Consider the following 25177-nt stretch of genomic DNA (forward strand, 5'->3'; position numbering starts at 1 on the left):
GGTGCTGGCGCTGCAGGTGGAGGATTAGCCTAGTGAGCCGTGGCGCAGGCCGCAGAAATAGTTCTATAAGTTTTTTAACAGTAAGATGTTGATAAGTGCTAATCAGACAAAGACAGGAGAGAGGGATGTTTTCAGTAGCACAGTTTGTGCAAAGACCTTCAAAGGGGAAGGAACATAGTAAAATGAAGGACTCAAAGGAGTGAGGCATAGGGAGTGCATAGAAAGTATGTGAGCTATTGCTAAACAGAGATCCAGGGACACATAAACTGTAGTAAGGCACTCTGTCTTTGTTCTAAGAGTACCACTAATGTCCCTAGCAGGATGTGGTATGGTCAGTGTTTATATTTACCAGATTACTAGTTTCTGTGCAAGACTGTATTGGGTGGCAGAAAGAGTAGGGAGGGGTAAAGCATTAGGAGACTGTTGTAGTTGTCCATATGAGACATTAGAGTATCATAGCAATTGATGACTGTGGTGGGATGGAAAGAAGTAGACACATTAAAATACACTTTAGAGATGAAATAGAATGATTTTATGATAGAGTCAAAGAAACGGGAGAATATTAAGGATAATTCTGAGGAACCTGGCTTTTGCTTTTTGGATTAATTTGGGTAACATTCAATGACATAGGGAACCTTAGACACTAAACTTGGATTTTTTTTTGGGGGGGAACATTATAAACTAGATTTGCACATACTGAGTTTGAGGTGCTTTTAAAATTTCTAAAATAAAATGGTCAAGTAGAGATGCTGGTCAAATAGGCAGTTGACTATGTGAGTATGGAACTCAGAGGTTTGGACTGGACATAAAAGCGAGTCATTAGGTTAGGGATGATAACTGACATGTTAAAGTATTTGAATTAAGGAAGAGAGCAGAGTGGGGAGGGGAGAGGGCCCAGGACTGCAACTTGAGAACTCTAAGGTTTAATGCAGGAGGAAGGAAATAAAAGGATTTCAAAACAGAAGGACAAACAGGAGCACCTTCTATCCCTGAAGCTAAGGAGCACTCACTGAGTGGTGAACCAGGGCAAGTAAGAAACACCAGTTGGAGAGAAACATGTCATTTATATTCAGTGACGTAAATAATATATGTTGAACTTCTTGGAATGATGGGAACAGGGACGGATGAGAGTGCTGAAGAACAGGTTGTGGCTGCGGAAGCAGATCAACTCTGGAGAAGTTTGTTCACCCAGGGAGAGAAATCTTGAGCTTCAGCAGAAGGCAGATGAGGTGTGAAGCAGGATTTTATTTATTTATTTATTATGCAGTGGAGGAGAGAGTTTGGATGTAGCACTATGGAACATCTCAAGAGATGCGGACAGAAAGAAGGGTGTCAGAAACATGAAGGATGTTTATGGAAAGGATAAAATGAATAAAGCAGATCTGTGTGTACTCAAAGGGAACAATCTCCAAGATATATTTTTAAGAAAAAAGCAATGTGCAGAACAGTATTATAGATGCTACCATCTGCATGTAAACTTGTATATGCATATTTCTGGGTGGGCAGACATTTAGATTGCTTCCAGACTCCCCTCCCCCGCCAATCCCTTTCGCAGTGAGAATTTATTTTCATATCTTTGTAAAATCTACGTGTACATATCTAGAAGATAGACTACTAGAAATAGGATTGGTCTGTGGATGGGCATTTAAAATTTCTATACAGGTGGTCCATTTGTCCTTCAGAGAAATTATTTCAGTTTACATACTTATGACAATATAAAGGAGAGTCTGCTTCTATACATACTAGTTGACACAAAATATTATCATATATTGCTGAACTAAGAAATAGGAAACAGTCTGCTCACTTAAAATTTATTTAATTTTGATTGAGATTAGGCATAATTTTTATGTGTATAAAAAGTTTTTATTTCTTTTTAAATGAACTATTTACTAATAACTTTAATTATTTTTGTCCCATTGAGTTAGTGATAATTTTTTGTAATGATATGTAAGAGTTTCTTACATACTGAAATTATGATACTGGCTGTCACATTTAGTTGCAAATTTCTTTTCTAATTGGTCACCTGTGGCTTGCCATGACTTGCAGGGAATTACTTTTGTTTTGTTGAAAGTTTTTAGTTTAAAAGTTTTGTGAAGTAATGTTTCTGAGTTTTATACTTTTCTTCCCTTTGAGTCTATTTTAATCATGTATTTTATTCTGATAACTTTATAGTTTTTAGTTTAATATTTGAACACAATATATTTTATCATATAGAGTGAGGTTAGGGATGTAACATTTTTCCTCTAGATTGTTAGTCATTTTTCTAATATGTTTATTGAATTATCCATCTTTCTTATTAATTTGAAATGCCACTTTATGAAACAATAAGCAACTGATGCATATGGACCTACTTTCTGGACTGTTTGTGCTTTCCCATTGTCAAACTACTTTAATTAATTTGCTTTATTATATACTTCAACATATTGTAGCTTTGAATTCTATGATTGTTTTTCTTTTTCATTTCTTTCCTGCTTTTTTTCCCTTGCCTAATAGGAGAAAAGAAAATAAAACTCCTTTAGTCTCCTGTTTTGTAAAAAAGATTTGATTGTTTGAAAGACCGAGACACAAAGAGGGAGAGACACAGAGAGGGAGATCCTTCATCTATGGGCTTGCAACTGCAACAACTGGGGCTAGGCCAGGCCAGAGTCAGGAGCCAGGTTAAGCCACTGCTTGAGACACTGCAATCCATATCAGAGTGCTCATTCGAGTGCTCTGGGAAAGCAACAGAAGATGGCCTAATTACTTGGTCCCCTGCCACCCACATGGGAAACTGTTTAAGTATATGTGTTTAAATAAATACAGTCCTATCTATCTGTTTCGTATTCATTTGTTGTTTTCAGATGGTTTCAGAGGGAGACGGTCGCTGATGTCATCATTCTGCTGTCTTAGAGTTCTCTGACTTTTATGTTTGGAGGCTCATTTTGGTTCTCTTGAATATTTCAGATTTAAAGGTCTAGCTGGAAGGTTTCCAGGAACTAATGCTGATCTCTTTTGCCCTTTTATGAGGCAAGTTTTGGAGTACTTACAGCTACATTATGGAGTAAGTCAGAGTTTGCTGGTTTACCTTCGGGGTCTAACATTAATAAATATCTTTAAGGGCTGGTGTAGTAGGTTGGCCTGCCATCTGCAGTGCATGGGTGCCAGTTGGAGACCTGGTTGCTCCCCTTCTAATCCTTCTCCCTGCTAGTGAGCCTGGGAAAGTAGCAGAGGATGGCTCAGGAGCTTCGGCCCCTATACTCATGGGGGAGGCCCAGAAAAGGCTCCTGACTCCTGACTTTAGCCTGGCTCATCCCTGGCTGTTGTGGCCATTTGGGGAGTAAACCAGTGGATGGAAGATCTCTTTCTCTCCCTCTCTCTCACTGATTCTTTCAAATAGGTAAATAAATAATTCTTAAAAAAATCCTTAAAAACTGTTTATTATCAAAGGTTCCTGCATTCAGTCCTGCATCATAAGTGTTATTTAGAATCCTCAATCAAATTCCAGGTCCTCTGTGAATAAATGTGGGTGTAGACATGGAATGTGTTTAGGATCTAGGGATATCTTTCTGGTAAGAATGACACAGAAAAATACTATATAATTTTAATCTACTTTTATATCTAATGTACCACTTTGGGAGGCTTATCAAAGAAAAAAGAATAGTTAGCATTTCTGTAAGTATAACTCTTTTGCAAATTATGTCCCCCAAGATCTATTTCTTATGCCCCAGAGTTTCAGTATTAGTTAATGAGACCCACATGGAGTGGACATTGAGGTTCTTTACCAGGAAAAGAAGATAAACCAAGAGTTTAACAGGTAACTTAGAAATGTAGCCATATATTTGGGATCTTTCATTAACAATTCATTTTAGGCATATAGTTATTTTTAGAAATCATCTTTTAAGGTTGATGTGAAAGTGATAAGAAAATAGTGTGGCTCTAGCTCAATCTGGTTGCCACAAGTTCAGAATTTATTTCCCATAATTTTATTTACATATATATGTCATTAGTAACCAAATAATTAAAATGTTAGCTAAAAGAAATAAAGACCTTTCCTAAATACATTAGTGAAAAAATAAAATGTAATATCATAAGAAAAAATGATTTTAGTAAGCTGGTGAAAGAATAAATATTTAATTTTTTCCCATGTGATTGGATATAGAATAAAATTATAAAAACGAAGGATATGCTGAGCATACTCACTGCTTATATTTTAAAAATTATAAAGTAGTTCACAAAAGCTACCGTTTTATTAACAGAAAAATAAATTAGTTTTAAATGCAAAGATTTACTTTAAAACATGTAGGAGTTATTTCTTATTGTCCAATTCAGTGTATTAAATATGATGGAACAATGACAATGACAATTTCTAGACTAAGAAAACATATGTATGTCAACATATGAGTAAATATAAGAATTTTTTCTTTTGAGAAATGCATTAAGCACCTGTTTTCTACACAGCATGTTTTATAGAACCAACAGTTTTTGCTTTAGATTTTCCTTCTACTTTATATGGTAACACATCCAAAAGAAGGTTAAAAGAGAGTTTTTTATGACTTTAAAAATATGCTGCTTATTTATCTTTCTTTCATTTTTGTTGAACAGTCACTATTGAGAGTAATTTTTTTGATGTTCACTTATAGTAACAGACACATTGCACAGTTGAACGGAAATGCTCCTTTCCCCCACTTTTTCCATGACTATTTTAATGTGTTTTCTTTAAAGTTCTCTGCAAAGCAGATCTAAGACATTTATGTCTGGGTTTCTTCTGGAGTTTCAGGTGTCCATATCTCTGTCTGATGGCTTTTCTAAGAGCAGAAGCTGCCTCTCCATTGAAAGATAACTCACTGCTATAACCTACCTGTCATTTCACCAGAAATGATGCTGTTGAACTTTTGGCCCCCATCAAAGTGCTAAAAAATAAGCAGTATTATAATTTGATTTTCTCTGATTCAGAACTGGTGATTCACAGTCGATCACTGTTTTTAACTTGACACACATTATATGCAATGGCTCTAAGTTTTAACCACCACATTGATTTCAATGTATTCTTCTTACAGTGATCATCCTGTATAGAGCATTAGGTCTAGTGTACAGGAGACCAGGGATACTTTATTATGTCATCTTCTTAAGATTTATTTATTTGAAAGAGTTACAAAAAGAAGAGGCAGAGGCAGCAAGAGAGAGAGAGAGAGAGAGAGAGAGAGAGAAACTTCTATTCGCTGGCTTACAAATGGTCACAATGGTCATGGCTGCGTCAGGTCAAAGCCAAGAGCTAGGAACTTTATCTGGGTCTCCCACGTGGGTGCAGGGGCCCAAGGACTTGGGCCATCCTCTGCTGCTTTCCCAGGCCACAGCAGAGGGCTGGATTGGGAGTGGAGCAGCTGAGATTGGAGCCAGGAGCTTCATCTGGGTCTCCTACTCAGGATTTTTTATTTAAAGATTTATTTATTTATTTGACAGAGTTACACAGAGAGAGAAAGAGAGGGGAGGGAGAGAGAGAGAGAGAGAGAGAGAGAGAGAGAGAGGTCTTCCATCCACTGATTCACTCTCAAATTCTACCAGGATTTTTATAAACCTTGCTTTGTGTATATCTACAACTGTTACCTCACCGAAGAGAACTATTTTGTTTATCTGGAGAATCCTTAAAGCTGACGACATAGGTTTTGTGGAGCACTTCCCCTCTATGTCCTTCCCCAGGGTGAGAAGGCTGTTGGTCTCTCAAATCCTGTGTCCTCCATCCTAAACAAATATATGGGTTAACCCTCTAACGCTTTGTCCCAATGGCCCAAAGCACACTTCCTGTTTTAGTATGGGCCTCTCCTCTTTGGCTCTTCTCCTATATACAGACTGTGCTACTGATGTTTGCTCTGGTAGGCCCAGGGTGTGGGGTGTGGTAGAAGGTTCACCATATGGGCTGAGGTGTGCATATACATGTGTTTGAGGCTCCATTCAGTGTAAGAAAGAGCTATGAATGTGGGAAGAAGGGCATGGGTCATGGGATCAGTCTCCAGATATAGTCTTAGCCCAGGTGCAGGAAATATTAGGACATTGCCCAAATTTGGGACAATTTCAGTATCTTTATTAGCGAATTGATGCATGGAATAAAAATGAGGATTTTCAGAGTTGTGTCCAGCTTGGTGGATAGCAGTAAGTTGAGATAAAACTTTATTTACAGAGATTTATCAGGTAGCCTTCAAGCTCCTAGAAAGAAACTGTTCATGAGTAATCATAGTAAGTTTGCAACTTTTTGAAAATTTAACCATCATATTATTTTCCTTATAACTCCCCAGGATATATGCATATTGGGAAGACAAATCTATATTAAAGTGATTTTAATGTTTATATTTGTCACTATAGATTTCTGAAAAGACTAACAATTCTTTTTGAGCATGTTGGGGGACTACATCAAACTCTTTGGTATTAGAGTACTTATAAAGCTCACAATACCCTTCCTTCTTAAGTGTGGGGGACAATATTGTTGCTCTGATAGATAAGCAAACATATTCTTGTGTATTAATATGTTTCAAAAATTTTGTTTTAATTTCTAATTTGATAAATATGCATAGATATAACCCACATGAACAAAAATCTTTATGCAATAATTTTTGAGAATATTAAGAGGTCTTAAAACCATAAAGTTTGAGAACTACTGGGTTAGACATTGCTGTTTCTCATGGTAATATGGACAAGAAAATCACTGCTGAAATACATGTTTTGCTAAGAGCTGTAAGAAGGGGACCAACTGCACTGTGATTTTTAGAACTGCCTGGCAAAATAAAGGGCTGTTTCCTTTTGTTTTTCATCAACACCTGCTATGATCTGAAAGTGGTTTGTCCCTCAGGGTTCACATGGTGGAATGTTGGTACCCAGTTCGGTGATATTAACAGATGGGGGGACATTTAAGAGGTGAGGTCGTAGTAATTAAGTCATAGGCAGAATCGACTTTGAAAAGGATAAATGGAAATTTTGTGGGACACTGAGTTTGTTCTTGAGATGGGGTTGTTAACAGAAGAGGAAGTCTGGTTCCCCCCCACTCTCCATTCTAGTTTCCTGTTTTACCATATGATTTTTCCCTCTTTACATAATGTTGCCACAATGCCACTGTCAAGCTGTGATGAGATCAAAAGGTCCTCACCAGAGCTAAGTGGTTGCTGATGCCATGCTCTTAAAACTTCAGAGCCATGAAAGTTAAATAAACCTCCTTTCTTTACAAATAATCTGGCCTCAGGTATTTCATTTTATTAGTGGAAAACAGCCTAATATATTGCCCACCATTAAAGACACTATCAAGAACAAACCAGATCAGGGCAGGCATTTAAGCTGCTGTTTGGTATGCCTACATCCCATAGGAGAGTATCTGGTTCAAGTCCTGGCTTTGCTCTTAATTCTAGCTTGCTGATAAGATGCACCCTGGGAGGCATCAGGCGATTGCTCAAGTGGTTGGGTCTCTGTCACCTGTGTGGGTGACTTGGACTGAGTTCTAAGCTCCTGGGTTTAGCATGGTCCAGCCTGACAATGAGAGCATTTCGGGAGTGAACCAGCAGACAAGAGTTCTCTGTCTCTCTGCTAAACAAAGTTTTTAAAAGTTTTTTAAAAAGGCAGAAAAAATCTCAAGGTGAGCCATTAAATAATTACTGGTAACTGTTGATGATTCAGTCCTGATTCTGGTTGACAGGACCTGCGAAGACCTTTATACAGGTGAGATTGGCTGGCTAGTACTTCTGAGCCCATGGGAAAGAGAGAAGACACTAATATAGTTCTTGATCCAACATCCGCATCATTCCAGGACACACATTAGTTAGGAAGCTGGATAGCAAAGTGGAGGCACTCCAGTATAGGATATAGGTGTCCCAAGCAATGACTTTGCTTTTTCTAAAAAATTTAATTAAGAAATTTATTTTCATTTTATTAGAAAGGCAGAATGACACAAAGAGGTCTTCCACATACTGGTTCACTCCCTAAATACCCATAACAGTCACAATAAGAATGTGGGCCAGGAGAAGGCCTGGAGCCTGAAACTCAATCTGGGCCTCCCACTTGGCAGGTACAGACCCAGCCGCTTGGGCCATCATCTGCTGCCTCTCAGGATGTGCCTTGACAGGAAGCTGGATCCTAAATGGAATAGCCAGAACCTGAACCAGGCACTCTGATTTGGGCTGCAGATGTCCCAGATGGTGATTTAATCACTGTAGGAAATGCCTGCCCTGGCTACTGACATCTTATCCTGGAAAGAAGGTCTGTGTATTCTCAGGCTTTTATCAAATGCCCTTTGATCCTGAAGATATGCAAGGAACTTCTCACCAGCAGGTCAAGAGGCTACCACCAATACACATGTAGATGACCCCTCTGTAAAGGATCTTGGTGAACAAGTGATATATTCTAGATGCGAATGAGAGTAGAAAGACTCTGGGAAGGAATAGGGCAAGATATGGATCTATTTTTCATTTCCTGTTATTCCTAGGTTGCCAGGGATGGATGCCAGGCATGAAAATTGGCTTCATGATAAGACTGTTTCTGTGCTCCTGCCTCTGGGTGCTGTTCCTCAGTCTCTATGGAGTAATTATTAGAGAAGAAATGATCTTTTAAAGGGAATATAAGGATATTTTCATGGGAAGGGCATGTAGCAAACAAATTTGTTTACTACATTATTCTAACAGGGATGTGCTTTTGAAGTAAGAAATTTCCCTTCCTCTTAATCTTTGTCATGTAAGCCTTTCAAGCACTGACGGGAGGCAGAACTCAGTCAACCACGAAGTTAATAAGCAGCAAGAGTCATGCACACTTATAGAACTCTGCTGATTACATGGAGAACAGTGTTCTCAGAACTTTACATAGGCAGGGAACCTTGCAGAAAGTCTCCCTGGTGAGCATTTTATAGACAGGACATCTCTCTCTCTTTCTCTCTTTTTAAATTTCTTTTTTGGTGTGTTTTGGTTCTGTATGTATACATTTCTCATTTTATTTCAGAAGGTAATGTTCTTGGGGACTTTTCCAATTTCATTTTACACTTCTGATACTAGATGTTAGAAATAAAATAGGATTGAGTTGAATACCTGTTTCCACTGCTTTATATAGCACAGTCTCTCAGAGGTGCCTGTAGTTCCTAACCAGTATGAGACAGACAAGTTCAACATGCAGACAGGTCAGGAGGCAAAAATATAAGCACCAACCCAAATCTCAAAGAGCTTAGAAGAGGTTGTCACGAGGAGGATCATATTAGTGTGAGGCGAACGTGATAACCACTGCACTACAGAAACTCGCTCAGGAGGATCATATTAGTAAAATGCCTTGATCTTCTATTAAATGCTTACAAATACAGAATTTATTGATGTCAGATTTCATAACTATTCAGTAGGACAAATTAAATCCTGCCACCTTTTTCTACACAAAGAAAAATGCTAATTATGTAGTTGGGTTATTTACTTATTCAAAGAACTAGTATCAGTGACCTAGTGTAATACTGGAGTATAAACAGATAAGCAATCATGTTCAAGTGAAATTATAAATATAGAATTTTTACTACGTCACTAACCAAATGCTTCAATTGACAATTCGAAGGCATGAGAAGAAATGTTAGTCTTCAGAATAGTTGTTTAAAGTCTTATTCATTAAATGCAGTTGTGATTGTTTGGGTCAACTCAGAGACAAGAAACAGATTCTCTCTGAGATACATATGACTTAGCTTTGTATTATTACAAATGATCTAGTCATAAAGTATACATGTTTAACTCATATATTTAGTGTTGCCACAAAGGAATAGTATTTGAGTATGCAAATGGCGACAGCATGAAGAACTATGCACGATATCCCTGGACAGCTTAAAATAAATATGATCTTTCCTTTTTATGCAAAGAACTTTTGATTTCACTAAATTGCACATGAATCAGGCATGTCTGTAATTCTGAATTAGTAATAATGTTAATATATTTATTCCAGTTTCATGATTCTCTAGAAAATAATTTGTATTAAAATTCTAAAATCAGCTTTGACATTGTAATATTGTTTTAATTTTATAGTTGAGATTGATTGGCATAAATGACAAAACAATCCCACATGCTAGTTACATGCAAGATCCTGTCATTAGTTACTAAATTCTGTATCTAGTAGTTAATAACATCATTTGTTGATATTCTTCTACTTAAGAAAACTGAGAGATTTAGGTAATGAAGCTAGGGACCTAGAAAAATGTGTCTTTCTAGAGAACAAGAAAGATACTTGATCTACAAATGGTATGGAGAAGTAAGATTTTTTGCTCAATTGTAGTGAAGTAATGGATATTTTATACAGAGAGTATCAGTTTACTGTGTGGAAGAACTTTTTGTGTAATCAACATAGCATCCAAAAGATATAAACATAAATGTTACTGTAAACACTCATGCCACAGATTTCCTTCAGACAAGTTTGTGGTAATTTCATGTTAGCGTGATTCATTTCATACAGTTTATCTTTAAAAATATTTTTAAAATATATTTTGAAATGCAGAGGGAAAGACACACATGCATATGTGCACATACACACACACACACACACACACAGAGAGAGAGAGAGAGAGAGGGAGAGAGAGAAGGAGGGAGAGAGAGAAGGAGGGAGAGAGAGCGAATCTGCTGGTTTGGTCCTCAAATGTCCACAACAGCTGGGTCTGGGTCAGAAAGAAGCCACTAGCTGAGAACACAATCCTGGATTTTTCCACTTGGGTGGCAGCAACCCAACTACTTCGGCCATCATCTGTTGCATTAGCAGGAAGTTGGGGTGAGGAGCAGAGGCACTCAGATATGGGATGTGAGCATCCCACACACAGCCTCTTCACCACTATGTCAGATGCCCACTCCATTACAAAGACTTAAACAGACTTATATTACAAAAACACTTGGGTTCTCAAACTGTGTGTTGATATACCCTGAGTCACTGGAATGAACTCACAAGGTTTAGATTTAACTACTTAATAAATGAAAGAGTTAGAAAATTTCTTTTGCAATAGATGTGCTAATAAAAGATCATAAGATGCTATGAACTGAGATAATTTGGGGATTTTTGGATTAAGCATTTATTTTAAGTAAGAGCAAGTTATTTTATGCTAAATTAAAAATTTCAGCGCTAACTATTGCCTGAAAAAGTCTCATTGTGAATGAAAATATACTTTGGTTACATGTCACTTACTTATTTATATAAAGGGAACAGATTTCATGTATTTGATGTATACTGTTTTAAGAACATGATGATACTTCCCACCCTCCATCTCTCCCTCCTCCTTCCTTTCTTAATTATCTTCTAATTTTTGTGATGACATACTTTCAATTTACTTTATAATTACAAGCTTAATTCTTCACAAAATAAAGAATTCAACAAGTAGTAAGTAGAAAAACCACTGTTCCTCAGGAGTTATAAACAATAATCAGATCTCAAGACGTCAATTTTACTGATACTTTTTTTTTGTACTCTATACATGTTTTCTCAGATCATTTTTACTTCCAATTTGGGGATGTTCTCAAAAATTGGTGAAAGATAATCCTGAGGCAAGAATAAGGTTAGGTAGTTTCTCAGCTTTTCCTATTTCTTCTCCTTTTTCCACCTGGGCACCTGGTATTTAGTGAAGTTTAGCACATCCCAGCCCTAAAGCCTGCAGGGCTAAAACTTAATCAATCATGTCCCACTTTCCTGCTCCTCCAAGTTTTGCAGGCATCTGCTCATGCATTACCTCAAGTGGATAGTAAATCTAGTCCTGTGTAGGGAGTTCAGAGTGGGGAAGCTGCCCCCTCGGGTGTAGCCAAAAGAGGGGGATGTGACAAAAGTTTTATGGTGCCAGGAATAGGGTTAAGATGCTTTCATTCGATTTGGGAATACCTGGGTTGGAGTTCTAGCTGTTTCTGATTCCGGCTTCCTGCTAGTGGGCACCCTGAAAGACATGAGATGATAGTTTAAGTGTTGGGTCCTTGACATCCACGTGGGAAAACTGCAGGGAATCTCCCTGAGCCCCCAGAGTGAGAAGTCACAGAATTCTGAAGACACCGAGCTTACCAGGCTACTAGTTAAGTCTGTGAAGCCCTCTCATAAACTTGGTATTAACAGTAGCCACAGTATCCATGTCTGAGGCCTAGCAATGGCCACTGGTTGTTCTGTTTGCTTTTAAAGAATTTTTAAAAATTTATTTTAAAATCAGAGTTAGAGAGAGGGAGTGGGGCGGGGAGAGAGAGAGAGAGAGAGAGAGAGAGAGGAGAAACCTTCCATCCACTGGTTCACTCCCCAGGTGGCGACAACAGCCAGGAGTAGGCAGGTCTGAAGCCAGGAGCCCAACTGGGGGCCGAGCACTTGGACCCTCCTTCGCTGCGGTCCTGGGCCGTAAGCAGGGGGCTGAATTGGAAGTGGAGCGGCTGTGCGTGGAACCAGCGCCCATACGGGATGCTGGCAACGCAGGCGCCGGCCTCACCCACTAAACCACAAGACTGGCCCTCTCCACAGCCATTGTTTTTTTCTGTTTCTGCTATTCTCTTTAAAGTCACTGTCAGACCACTCACCTTTGCGAAACTCATATCGAGAAGTATCCTCTCCAAGCTGCAGACGCTTTGGTGGTGGGGGGGAGGAGGGGAGGGCAGATGCTGCAGCCATGTCTGCCCCAGAGAACCAGCCAATGGCAGCTGAGGAGCTCGCAGTGGGCGGGCTTATGTGTGGGGTCACGTGATGGGCAGGGTCATGTGACAGGGCGGGGCGGTGCTTTGGAGGGGAGGTGAACACTATGGAGCCACTGAGTCTGAAGGCTCGAAGCAAAGCAGCGGGTGAGCTGTGGGACGCGGGGTTCTGGTCTGGGCAAGGCTTGAGAAGCGGTTTGGGGACTTATTTTTCGGTTTTGAACGCTCTGGCTTCGTAGAGAGCCGATACCTCTCAGGCAGCGTTTATACCGGGAAGTGTGTATCTTTGGTCCCTGAGCTCAGTACTAGATTTCAACAGAAGGCTGTGCAGTAGGAAGTGTGGAGTTATTTTTCAGTAACAGGATCAGAATCATAGCGAACACTTTAAAAAGCGAACATGTGGGGTGTCCTGAATGCTGCAGGCGCGAAGGAGCGGCGCCCCTGCCTGGCGCTCAGCATGACCCTCTCATGAGGGTGCTGGTCCAGAACTGATTTTCCGCAGTGCCTGTGCGTTTAGGTGTCATTTTACCTCAAACTGGACACTGAGATAATGCTGCAGAAAATAGTGAAGATGATAGTGAAATAACAAGGCAACCGAGAAAAAGCAATTAAGCGGAAAAGATATTAATACAAGACAGCGGAGTTTAAAAGACATATTAATGATTTTAGTGATCAAAAATGTTTTTGAACATTTTAATCCGAAAATGATTATTATAAGTAGGCACAGTTTTACTGCTTTGGTTTCTCTTTAGGAGGTGGACTGGGAATTTTTCTTATTGAAATAATGTAGTCTGTAAGCAGTTGTGCATGTAACATTCAGTTTTTAAGACTAGATGACTGGCTGGCGCCGCGGCTCACTAGGCTAATCCTCTGCCTTGAGGCGCCGGCACACCGGGTTCTAGCCCTGGTCGGGGCGCCGGATTCTGTCCCGGTTGCCCCTCTTCCAGGCCAGCTCTCTGCTGTGGCCCGGGAGTGCAGTGGAGGATGGCCCAAGTGCTTGGGCCCTGCACCCCATGGGAGACCAGGAGAAGCACCTGCCTCCTGCCATCGGATCAGCGCGGTGTGCCGGCCGCAGCGCGCCAGCCGCGGTGGCCATTGGAAGGTGAACCAACGGCAAAGGAAGACCTTTCTCTCTGTGTCTCTCTCTCACTGTCCACTCTGCCTGTCAAAAAAAAAAAAAAAAAAAAAAAAAAAAAAAAAAAAAAGACTAGATTACTGGTGGTAGGTATGAGATGCTGTTAAGTCATTTGTTTAATCCTTACTATCCCTGGGGATAGATTCTATTGTTTAATAGACTCGGAAACTGACGTTCAGAGAAATTAATTCACCAAGGTCTCTCAGCTAGTTAAAGGTGTAGTGAGGATTTGAGTCCAAGAGACCTGGCTCCAGTATTGTTGCACTTACCTACAACTCTGTATAGTCTGTCAAGAACACTATCAAAGAAAGTCTTGTTTTAAATCTCTATAACAGGCATCAGCCCTAACAGTGGCTTGCAGTTTTAAGATCCCAGTACTTGAAGAAGAAAAAAATTCTTATCCTAACAGGATATGCTTTTTCTTTCTCTCTCACCAATCTGCTTTACCACCTTTTGGAATCAGTACGCTTAGGAAGAATTCCCATAAAGCTTTGGGCACGTTTAAGCAGCAGGGACTTGGGTTCTTCTTCTGGAATATTATCAGTCTGTTTATTGACTTTTTTTTTTTTTTTTTCTGTGTGGCAGGCTCTTAGAAACAATGAAGGTCTAGATAGTAAATATTTTAGGCTGTGCATGCCATAGAGTCACCATCACAGAGACTCAACTTTGCTGTTGTAGCATGAAAGCAACCTGAAAAATACCTGTGCCCTACAAGGATGGGTGTGATTTTGTTCTAAGAAAACTCTTTACAAAAGCAAATGGCCTGTTGGATTTGGCTTCTGGAAATGGCAGAGGTTTCGCCATCTCCTGGTGTAGACACTAGAATGATTTTGAGACCACTTTTCTGGATAATAGTTGGTGTATATTAAATACTTGCTTTGTCTCAGGCACTGTGTAGATGCTTTTCACATGAGGAGTCATTTGAAAATCCCATTTTACAGGTGAGGAAATCCAAAAGCGAAGAGATTGTTATTCATGGATCTCATCAGCAGAGTTGGGACTGTAGAGACTTGGTTCTTAAATACTGCCTTCTACTCATTGGTCAAAACAAGATTACTTGTTTTGTAAATATGGCAGCATTGCTGTACTTTGATTACATTATTCATTCTGATATACTTGGAAGATTATCGGTTATTTTTCCAGTTATCCATGTTGCTCTTTGAGGTTTTATTTTTGATTTTTAAATCAATTTGCCTGTAGGCTTGAAATTTCTCTCTTGCATCTTTAAATGAAAATCTTGATTGCCCATTTTGCATCTGATGCTCAGCATGTAGTCATTAATATTTGTATAAGAACTATGACTTATAATATCATATCTGCTTATAGCTGCAGACATAAAAGATCTAATGACACTGAAGAACCTTTAAAGGGCCGTATCCAAGAAATCAGGAGTTAAGTGCTTTTGGAACCACTTGACTAAACTGTAGTGGAAGATGCGGAGACAAGATCGCTAATCTCTGACAGAGGACCAAAGACAAAAGACCACCCTGGGAATATGAGACAATTTCCTTTTTGTTCTTTCAAGTATGCACGTGTCAGCTGAGAAAGCTGGAACAGATTAAATAGAAGGGTGTAATTCCAAGGGCACCACTGACATTCTTTGTGAGAATCTTTTTTTTTCTTTTTCTTTTACCAAAGCTTGGTATCCCTAAATCTAACTCCAGTAAATCTTATAGGCATAATGATGTCATTAAGCAAGGGTTAGAAATCATAATAAAATAATTTTTATATTCAGTAAAGTTTATTTTCTTTTGAATTAATGTTTTAACCTAATAAAAAAAGAAGTTTGGGGGTAGGCATTTGGCCTAATGGTTAAGCCACTGGTTAAGATGCCTGCCTCCTACATTAGGGTGCCTGGGTTCTATGCCAGACCTCAACACCTGATTCCAGCTTCCTCCCTGGACCCTAGGAGGCAGCATGTGATAATTTCCGTACCTGGGTTCCTTCCACTCTCATGGGAGACCTCGATTCAGATTCCATATTCTGCCCAGCCTGGCCCTGGGGTCATTGTGAGAATCTGGGAATTGAAGCAGTAGATGGAAGCTCTTTATTTTCCTAGAAGCAAGATTTTCTCAATGAAGAAAGTAGTGTTATGATTACTAATACAAGCTCTTATATCCTCACTATCTTGTAACAGAGTTCACAGACAAGCATCTTTGGACCATTGTTTGTGCTAATTTAGAGAATGAACGCATTCTCCAAGGGGGCTCTCCAGCCAGGTCTGCATCTATGCCTAGTACTCTGCTTGGTCACGTCTCACTTTGGGGTTCTGTTTTCAGCCTGATATTTTCTTTCATTTTTTTATTTGACAGGGTTAGACAGTGAGAGAGAGAGAGAGAGAGAGAGAGAAAGAAAGAAAGAAAGGTCTTCCTTCCGTTGGTTCACCCGCCAAATGGCTGCTACGGCCAGAGCTATGCCGATCTGAAACCAGGAGCCAGGTGCTTCTTCTTGGTCTCCCATGCAGGTGCAGGGGCTCAAGCACTTGGGCCATTCTCCATTGCCTTCCCGGGCCAGAGCAGAGAGCTGGATTGGAAGAGGAGCAATCGGGACTAGAACCCAGTGCCCATATGGGAAGCTGGCGCCGCAGGCGGAGGATTAACCAAGTGAGCCACGGCATCGGCCCCTCAGCCTATTTTCACAGAGCAAATTGTATTAAGACCTTCACTAAGTTCATCACATGTCAATAATACTTTCAGTTCTGCTAAAATTTATATTTGCATCTTTACAAGAATTTCTTAGCAAAAAAGATGTTTTGAGACAGCTAGGTATTTTGAAGTGATGGTAAGTTTACCAGACATTGACAAGTTCCATTTATATAAATCGGAGGCACAGAGGGAGAGAAAGAATGAGAGTGAGAAGAAAAAAGAAGGGACGGGTGAGAGAAAGGATGACAAAGAGGTTAGCAGACAAATGAGGCAGGAATATATCCAGCAAGAGAGTTCAAGCAGAGGGAAGGAGGTGTGCAGACTCTAGAGCAAGAAAGAGCATGTGCCTTCCAGAATGGGCAGAATTGGACTAATCACTGAGGACAGAGTTCAAAGGAGAAATGGTGTCTTGGAAGAGTAAGCAGGAAGCAGATGGTGGAGAATTTGTAAGTCAGATTAGGTAGTTTTGATTTTATCACAAGGACAGTAGAAAGCCAGGGTGTAAAATAAACAAATTTAATAGAGAATACCAGAAAGTTATTTCCATGATTTCAGTCTTTTGCTTACCTTGGTCATAGAACTGGTTGTTTTTTTTTTTTTTTTTTTTTTTTTTTTGACAGGCAGAGTGGACAGTGAGAGAGACAGGGAGAAAGGTCTTCCTTTACTGTTGGTTCACCCTCCAATGGCCGCTGCTGCGGGCGCGCTGCGGCCGGTGCACCACTCTGATCCGAAGCCAGGAGCCAGGTGTTTCTCCTGGTCTCCCATGCGGGTGGGCCCAAGGACCTGGGCCATCCTCCACTGCACTCCTGGGCCACAGCAGAGAGCTGGCCTGGAAGAGGGGCAACCGGGACAGAATCCGGCGCCCCGACCGGGACTAGAACCCGGTGTGCCAGCGCCTCAGGCAGAGGATTAGCCTATTGAGTCACGGTGCCGGCCAGAATTGGTCTTAAGAAGTGGCTCAGGAGAGAACTAAACCTTTATTATAAGGATATGGAGGCAATGTTATTGTCTAAATATGTGAGTTCTTGTGGAGTGATCCCAAGCTAAATGGGGACCACTGTCAAGTCACAATTTCATACAAAAGGATATTTAGTTCTGATTCTAATATTTAGGAAAAAAAATCTAGGAGTAATGACTAGATCTTTTAGAAGAAATAGTTTCTAAATCCAACTTAGAAATCTAGTGACCACATTAATTCATATTAATATTTGAATAAATAACCTTAGCCCTAAGTAGAGCACATTTGGAGAACAGTCTGAGTTTTGGAGAATGCTGCTGCTGGTTCAATTTTTGTTCTGCTGATGGAACAATCTGTTCCTGTTATGGTGCCCTGCTACCTCGATGAAATAGAAAGATTGCAGGCTGTACAACTGAGAAACCAACAAAGTCAAGCTGTCCTGACTTTTCTAGTTTAGTCTTTGAATTGTCAACTTAGCCATAAACTGGGATGCTTAACACAGGAGGAGGTCTGCATTGCTACCCCCAAAATGTGGAATTCTTATTATTTTTTCCAGATTTAATTAAACATATGATTGTTCTATGCAGTATGAAGAGAGTGTGGCCAATGAATCAGAGGGTGACTAAAGTAATACCGCAGTGCTTTTTGATGTAAAACCATGGAGTTTATATTACAGAATAGAGTCTGGCAATTATAGCTTCTGTCATTTTTGACTGTTAAAGCAGAAGTCGTAAAATTTGATTCCTTCCTACTGTACTTCATGTCGATGACCAATACAATGAAAAATTATTGACAATAATTCTACTTAGTTCACCGTGAAGCTGTTGGACATAATTATTTTCATATCATGAACTAATAAAAAAGAACCTAGTATTTTATCCATGTTACTTCTCAGACTTTGAAAAACAAATGCTTTTATTATAAGTTAGAAAAAAAGCATCATTCTTTTCAGCTTTGTTTGGGCATGAATAGGGTAAATGTGCTATTCAAACTATTTAGAAATAAACGTTAAGTATTTGGCACAGTGTTTTGAGATGCTTAGTTAAACTCAAAGGACTTCTGTAAATTTTCATATTAAAATATCAAATTCTTTTCACACGAGGCTTTTCAGAAAAATTATGGTGGTTTGGCTTTGGTAGTATTTTCATTGATGCAGTGTGCTTTATTCTCTGTTTTTGAGGTTTATTTTTAATATATATTTGTATATATATTATTGGAGTTAGTGTAAGTGTGGCATGTGCTGTCTTCCACTGGTCCATTCCCCAAATGCCCACAGTAGCTGTGGCTGGGCCAGGTCAAAGGCAGGAGCTGGGAACCCAGTCCAGGTCTCAGACTTGTGTGGCAGTGAACTAACCACTGAGCCATCACCTGCTTGTTCCTAGGGTCTGAATTATCAGCGAGCTAGAATTGGAAGCAGAGTGGGGAATTGAACATAGGTACTCTGGTACAAGATCCTGGTGTCCCAACCAGTGCCTAATCTCTAGGCCAATCACTTACCCCACCACCTTGTTCTTTGAAACACTGAATTTGATTCTGAGAAAATTAAGAAAGTCAGTATGACAAAAGCAGTTTTCCTTTTATGCAAAAAATGAGTCTTATTAAGTTGTGACTTAGTTTTGCATTTTAATGGGATTTCATTAAATTTTTTTTCAAAAACCTGTATATTTTTTATTTTTTTTATTTCTTGGAGAGGAAGGACTAGTTATTAGGCCACCATTGGAACTTTCAGCAGTATCACAGTTCTTTTTTTTTTTTTTTTTAAGATTTATTTTATTTATTTGAAAGAGTTAGAGAGAAAGGTAGAGACAGAGAGATCTTCCATCCGCTGGTTCACTCCCCAGATGGCCACAATGGCTGGAGCTGCGCCTGAAGCCAGGAGCCAGGAGCTTCTTCTGGGTCTCCGATGTGGGTGCAGGGGCCCAAGGACTTGGGCCATCTTCTCCTGCTATCCCCGGCCATAGCAGAGAGCTGGATTGGAAGAGGAGCAGCTGGACTAGAATTGGCAGCCATATGGGATGCCGCCGCTTCAGGCCAGGGTGTTAATCCGCTGGGCCACAGCGCCGGCCCCCACAGTTCTTTTTATGATGTTCTTGAAAGTGATAGGAGAAATTCCTGAACTTGGTTCAGAACGATTTTATAAATATAAAAAATGAAGGGTAAAACTATCATAATACCAATCTTAAGAACTGTGTTTAAATAAGAGTAGAGGACTGGACCATGGATGAGATGTGCCTTCCATGATTGACAAGTAGTTAGGAAGAGAACAGAGAGAGGAAAGACTTTTGTGAGTGTTGAGGACTAGCTGCCTCTCCTGAAGAAAGAGAAATGAGTTTCAGATGAAGGGGATTTGATTTACTGTCATGCTTAATCTCGCTTCAGTGGATAATTTTTATATCCTACCAGCTGTTAACTTTTAAAAGGAAAATGATTATTTCCATCACCATGATAAACACTGAATGTGAATAGTTTAGGCAGATTGATAGAAGTTAGATAATTTAGTAAGTAGTTTTCCTCAAATTTCTGTAATTCTTCTGTTGATTTCCATGACTGTTGTGAACTTGTAATGCTGAATCTTGGTTTCCATCATTATTTAACATTTCTCCACATAGTATGTCTAAATGCTTTTTTGTTATTCTTACCACCCTGCCCCCCCCCCACATGTAGTTGTTTGAGGGAGGGAAACACATGCTCACACATGCTCACACATGCTCACACACACACACACACACACAGAGAGAGAGAGAGAGAGAGAGAGAGAGAGAGAGAATGAATGAGAATGCACGAATAAGAGCACCAGGGCTTGGCTGAAGTCAAATCCAGGAGCTTGGAACATGATCCAGGTCTTCCACATGAGTGAAAGGAACCCAGTTACTTGAACCATCATCACACCTCCCAGGGTTTGTGCTGGCAGGAAGCTGGAGTCAGGAGCCTGAGCTGGAAATCATTCCCAGGTATTCTGATGTAGGACATGGAGTCTCAACTGCTAGGTTAAACACCTATTCCACCCACAATAAATATTTTAACATTTTTTTCTCTTTCAGTTCTCTCTCCATTTCTAAATATTATCACAGCTTTTAATGCTTAGCATGTACAGTGAATACTGAAGTAACACAACCTTTGTATGTTGGACATGAGTGATCCTTATCCTCTTTATACCCTCCTGATGTATCTGGAATCTGAGAGCATGGACTAAAGCAGTGTATCTCTCATTAAGAACTATTATACATTGAGTTTTGTAAAAACAGACTCAGAGGAAGAGTGAAATACAAAGTTTTAATGGTGTGTGTTCATAGGAGGTACTGTTGAAATGAGGCTGTGGAGACAGGATGTTGCAGAGGGAAAAACTGGCCTGCAAAACAATAGCAAATGAAGCCTGTTACTCAACTTTTTGGGGGACTTTGGGATAGAAACATGTTGAAACAAAGGAGTCAGGCCTTTATGTCCTGTATCAACCTTATGTCATTAATGGGTGTCTTCTGGTAGGAGGAATAACTTTAGGCAAAGTTATTCTCTGTGGCAGTGCCCAGTGATGGGCATAGTCTAACAGTATTTCCAGAAATTTCGAGGGTGCATTGGACTTAAGGAGGGGATCTGGGCAGAGCACTGGTTTCTTCTACTGGTATTTTCTTTGTTGTGTGGACATAATCCAGGCATTGCAGGCATGTAGCATCCCTGGCCCCTGCCCACCAGGACCATCAAACATTCTCTCACATTTTCAGACAACCCTTGGGACCCCTGTTTAGAGTCTCTGGGAATCTTCAGGCTAAAGGATAGTTTGTGTTTACTGTGACTCTACCATTGTTGTTTTTCTGGACAAGTGAGTATATTCTGAATTAGAGTGCTACCTGATCACAGCAAGAAAAGATCTGGCAAGTGAATGAATTTATGTGGCTCAGATAATGATGTGCTGAATCTAGTTGAATAGACCAGGGCATAATGATTTTCAGGAGAATTGCTATGAAAGTGACCAGTTGAACCAATTTATGATTTGCTGGCAATTTAGCAATTGTATGCATCTACTTTTTCTCTCTACTAACTTGAATCTCTGCAAATTTCAGTGATGTTATGAATGGGGTCCAGGAACATAGGTGAGGAAGTGGGGCTTATGGAACACAAGCTCTGTCGCTGTGACTACTTTAATCCAAATTTCACTAATGCTTTCAAGGACCACCATGACAGCACAGGAATAAGCCAGGCAGAAGGGAGCAGGAGAATTGCTAGGCTCTTTATCTACAACTTGCATTTAAGAAAAACCCAAGAATTTAAAAGAGATAAGCAATTATGGGAAAGAAAATGGAAATGCTTTAAATTTTGACTGTGTAATTCAGACTCTCTTGGAGGTAACCCCTCATTCTAACTTAACAGTTTTAGATTAATTCAACTCTATCCTTTAATATCTATTAACAGTTCATAAAGAAATATCTGCTGTTAGCTCAGAATTGTTCCCAAGGGGCCAGCTGGTGCTGGGTTTGGCAGCTTCCCTGGAGAAAGGCTCAATGAATGTGGAGACTAAAATAGCAAAGTTGTTTTGAGGCAGAGTGCTTCCAGAATATGACTGGAGGCTTTAAAAATTAATTGTAGAAATGTTCAGCTATCGTCTATGAAATGAACTTGCCTTTCACATTTACACAAAATTCTTGATGTGGTCAATTTCAGAATTTTTTATTTTCCCATTTTATTTTTCTAAATTATGATTCACCCAGTAAATAATTAATCTGTCATCATAATTTAGTGCCAGTAGACACAATGACATTTTTCTACATTGCTAGAAAATGAATCAGCCAATGGACAACATGTGTTGAAAACAACATTGAGTTACCCACATTACTTTAAGCACATATTGACTTGGAAAGAGACTTACGATTTTACTTTGGAAAAGCAATATTATAAGGGTTAAGGCATGAGTTTTATATTAGTTCTATCCCTTGAGCTCAGATGTTTAGAAGCACTTTGTTTTCCGAATATGAAAAATCCTAGGAATATTGGCATATTTTCTCTAATAGCAAAATATAGTATTATCCTGTGAAGCCAGACATTTATGGGTCTATTAAAAAGAAGGATATTTTGGGGCCAGCACTGTGGTGTAGTGGGTAAAGCCACTGCCTGCAGTGCAAGCATGCCATATGGGTGCTGGTTTGAGTCCTGGCTGCTCCACTTCCAATCCAGCTCTCTGCTATGGCCCAGGAAAGCAGTAGAAGATGGCCCAAGTCCTCGAGCCCCTGCACCTGTGTAGGACATCTAGAGGAGGCTCCTGGCTTCAGATTGGCATAGCTCTGGCCGTTGTGGCCATCTGGGGAGTGAACCAGTGAATGGAAGACCTCTCTCTCTCTCTCTCTCTCTGCCTCTCCTTCTCTCTCTGTGTAACTCTGACTTTCAAATAAATAAATAAATCTTTAAAAAAGAAGGATATTTTAATCCAAAGTCTGTCGTTATAAGAAGTTTAAATATTATAAAGGCAAAATACATTTACTAAAGAAAAATCAGGACTATAGAAATAAAGGAAGAAAACAAAAAAAGAGAAGAAAACACAAAAAATACTTAGAGCCAACTTTGTTAGTTTTATATTGCTTCATGTTCTTTTCTTTTTTGGTTATACCTTTCCAGTATATTCAGTTAAGTAAATTGTATTATTCCAAAGATGATTATTCCTTAACTTGTTTTAACCAAGCAACAATATTTCATGAACAGCTTTCTAAATATCAACCCACTTTATTTTTCTGAAGTACTGAATAGCATGACCAATAAATTGAGGGACATTTATGCTGTTTAAAGAGTGTCATTGTTTTAAATAATTTTTCCAAAACATCTTAGTATACAACTAATGGAGTGTTCATTAGATTAGTTCTTTAGAAACATTCCTGGTCTTAGAGTTGCTATGTTTGAAGGCACCCATATTTTGAGTTTGATACAGATTGCCAGGTTCCTTTCCAGTAAAGTTGTATCAGGTTATGTTCTCCTGAACAATGCAGCAAGTGCTCAACCCCTGTTCCCTAATATTGACCATCAGCAATCATACTAATTTTTGACATGTATGTGAAATAATTAGTTTGCTTTAATTGTTATTGTTTAATCTATTGTGAGATTACATATTATTTAAAGTCACTGATTGTTTGCATTTCTCCTTATATGTATCTTTTAATTGTTTAAAAGATTGTGATGCTCCTGTTTTTATATTGATTAAAGACTAACTTTATTTAACTTTGTTTCTTTTTTATTTTATTTATTTATTTATTTATTTGACAGGCAGAGTGGACAGTGAGAGAGAGAGAGACAGAGAGAAAGGTCTTCCTTTGCTGTTGGTTCACCCTCCAATGGCCGCCGCGGCCGGCGCACTGTGGCCGGCGCACCGCGCTGATCCGATGGCAGGAGGCAGGTGCTTATCCTGGTCTCCCATGGGGTGCAGGGCTCAAGTACTTGGGCCATCCTCCACTGCACTCCCGGGCCACAGCAGAGAGCTGGCCTGGAAGAGGGGCAACCGGGACAGAATCCGATGCCCCGACCGGGACTAGAACCCGGTGTGCCGGCGCCGCAAGGCGGAGGATTAGCCTAGTGAGTTGCGGCGCCGGCCCTAACTTTGTTTCTTTTAAGTTTGTGGTATATTTTCTTGAACAAAAATTCTAATTTGGACATCTTGCAGCTTGAATACTGTCTTTATCTATACTCTTGCAGAATAGTGCTCTTTCTACTTTCTACTTGTTGAATTCTTTATTTAGTGGAGGATTAAGCTTGTGATTATAAAATAAGCTGAAGGTATGTTATCACAAATAGAAAAAGAAAAAAAAAGGAAGGAGAAAGGAGAGAAGTATCATCATGTGCTTAAAATTTTATATATGAAATTTATTTCAAAAAGTTTTAATTTTACATGTGAAATCTTTTAATTTTGTCCTATTTGACTTCTGGGTTTTAAGTCATGTTTAGAACCCTCTTAAGGTAAAAGTACTCTAATTTTTAAAATATATTATTGGATTTTTATATATATAAATGTATTTTCTCTGGAGTTTTTTTTTTTTTTTTGTGTGTATGTGTTGTGTGAGGTAGGGGTTTTTTCTTTCCAAATGGAGGGTTATTGTTCCAATTATATTTATTTTACAATTCATTCTTTCCCATTCATTTATTATTATCCTTTTATCTTCTACTTAGTTCTCCACTGTCTGTAGATGTTTCTGCTTTTATTTCTCCATTAATATTTTGTTTGCAGTAGAATAAAGGAAGATTTGATAGTCTCTGTGAGAATAATTCTGTTACAAAATGAGGAAGGTTCATTCCTGAACACATAAAGAACAATTTTGACATTGGTTTTTTTGAGGAAAGAAAGACTTTGTTGACAACAGCAGTGGAGGCAGTAGAAAAGGCTCAAATCTGTCTCCCTGATTAGAAGTAAAGGATGAATCTGTGGATTGTGTTGGGTAATGGAGATAGATGTTCAGGGGATGTCAAGGGAGGCCTAAACTAATTAGTTGGTTGTGACCTTGGATAAGGTGGACATTGTTATGTTGAGAGGTTGGACTATAACACTTAGAGCACCTCTGTCTTCTTGTAATGCTGCATCTGCGAAAAACCACAACAAAACAGAAAAGAAAAACCCAATAAACAATCCATACCAAAACAAAGCAAAACAACAAAACCAAAATCCAAAACCACCACCACAACAAAACCAAAAAAGTCAACATGCTGTATCAACAGGGCAAAATATTTGAATATCCCATGTTACTTACAGAGCTGAACATATTTCATCTGGTACTATGGTTACACTTGTAGTTGTTCTTGCTAATCCAGCATCCAGTTTTCATTATGAGCAGAATCTTCGCTATGCCCATTGCTTCCTGCTCTTGAGATT

At 39.3% G+C, this 25177-nt stretch overlaps 1 protein-coding gene across 22 annotated transcripts in view; it reads left to right on the forward strand.

The window, feature by feature from the left end:
• The window catches only part of IQCM (IQ motif containing M), a 577684-nt gene that overhangs the window by 9935 nt on the left and 542572 nt on the right, over positions 1-25177 (forward strand). For 10 of the 22 annotated variants that reach the window (XM_070047451.1, XM_051819390.2, XM_051819382.2 and 7 more), the window contains exon 2: positions 2944-3040. The exons of 11 other annotated variants lie outside the window; for them this stretch is intronic. The gene's annotated coding sequence lies outside the window, so the exon portion shown is untranslated. Of the gene's footprint in view, positions 1-2943; positions 3041-12683; positions 12750-25177 lie in introns of those variants that run through there. One more of the 22 variants, XM_051819381.2, reaches the window with a different exon arrangement.

This window comes from Oryctolagus cuniculus, chromosome 8, assembly GCF_964237555.1.
Source record: "Oryctolagus cuniculus chromosome 8, mOryCun1.1, whole genome shotgun sequence".
NCBI classification, from domain to species: Eukaryota; Metazoa; Chordata; class Mammalia; order Lagomorpha; family Leporidae; genus Oryctolagus; species Oryctolagus cuniculus.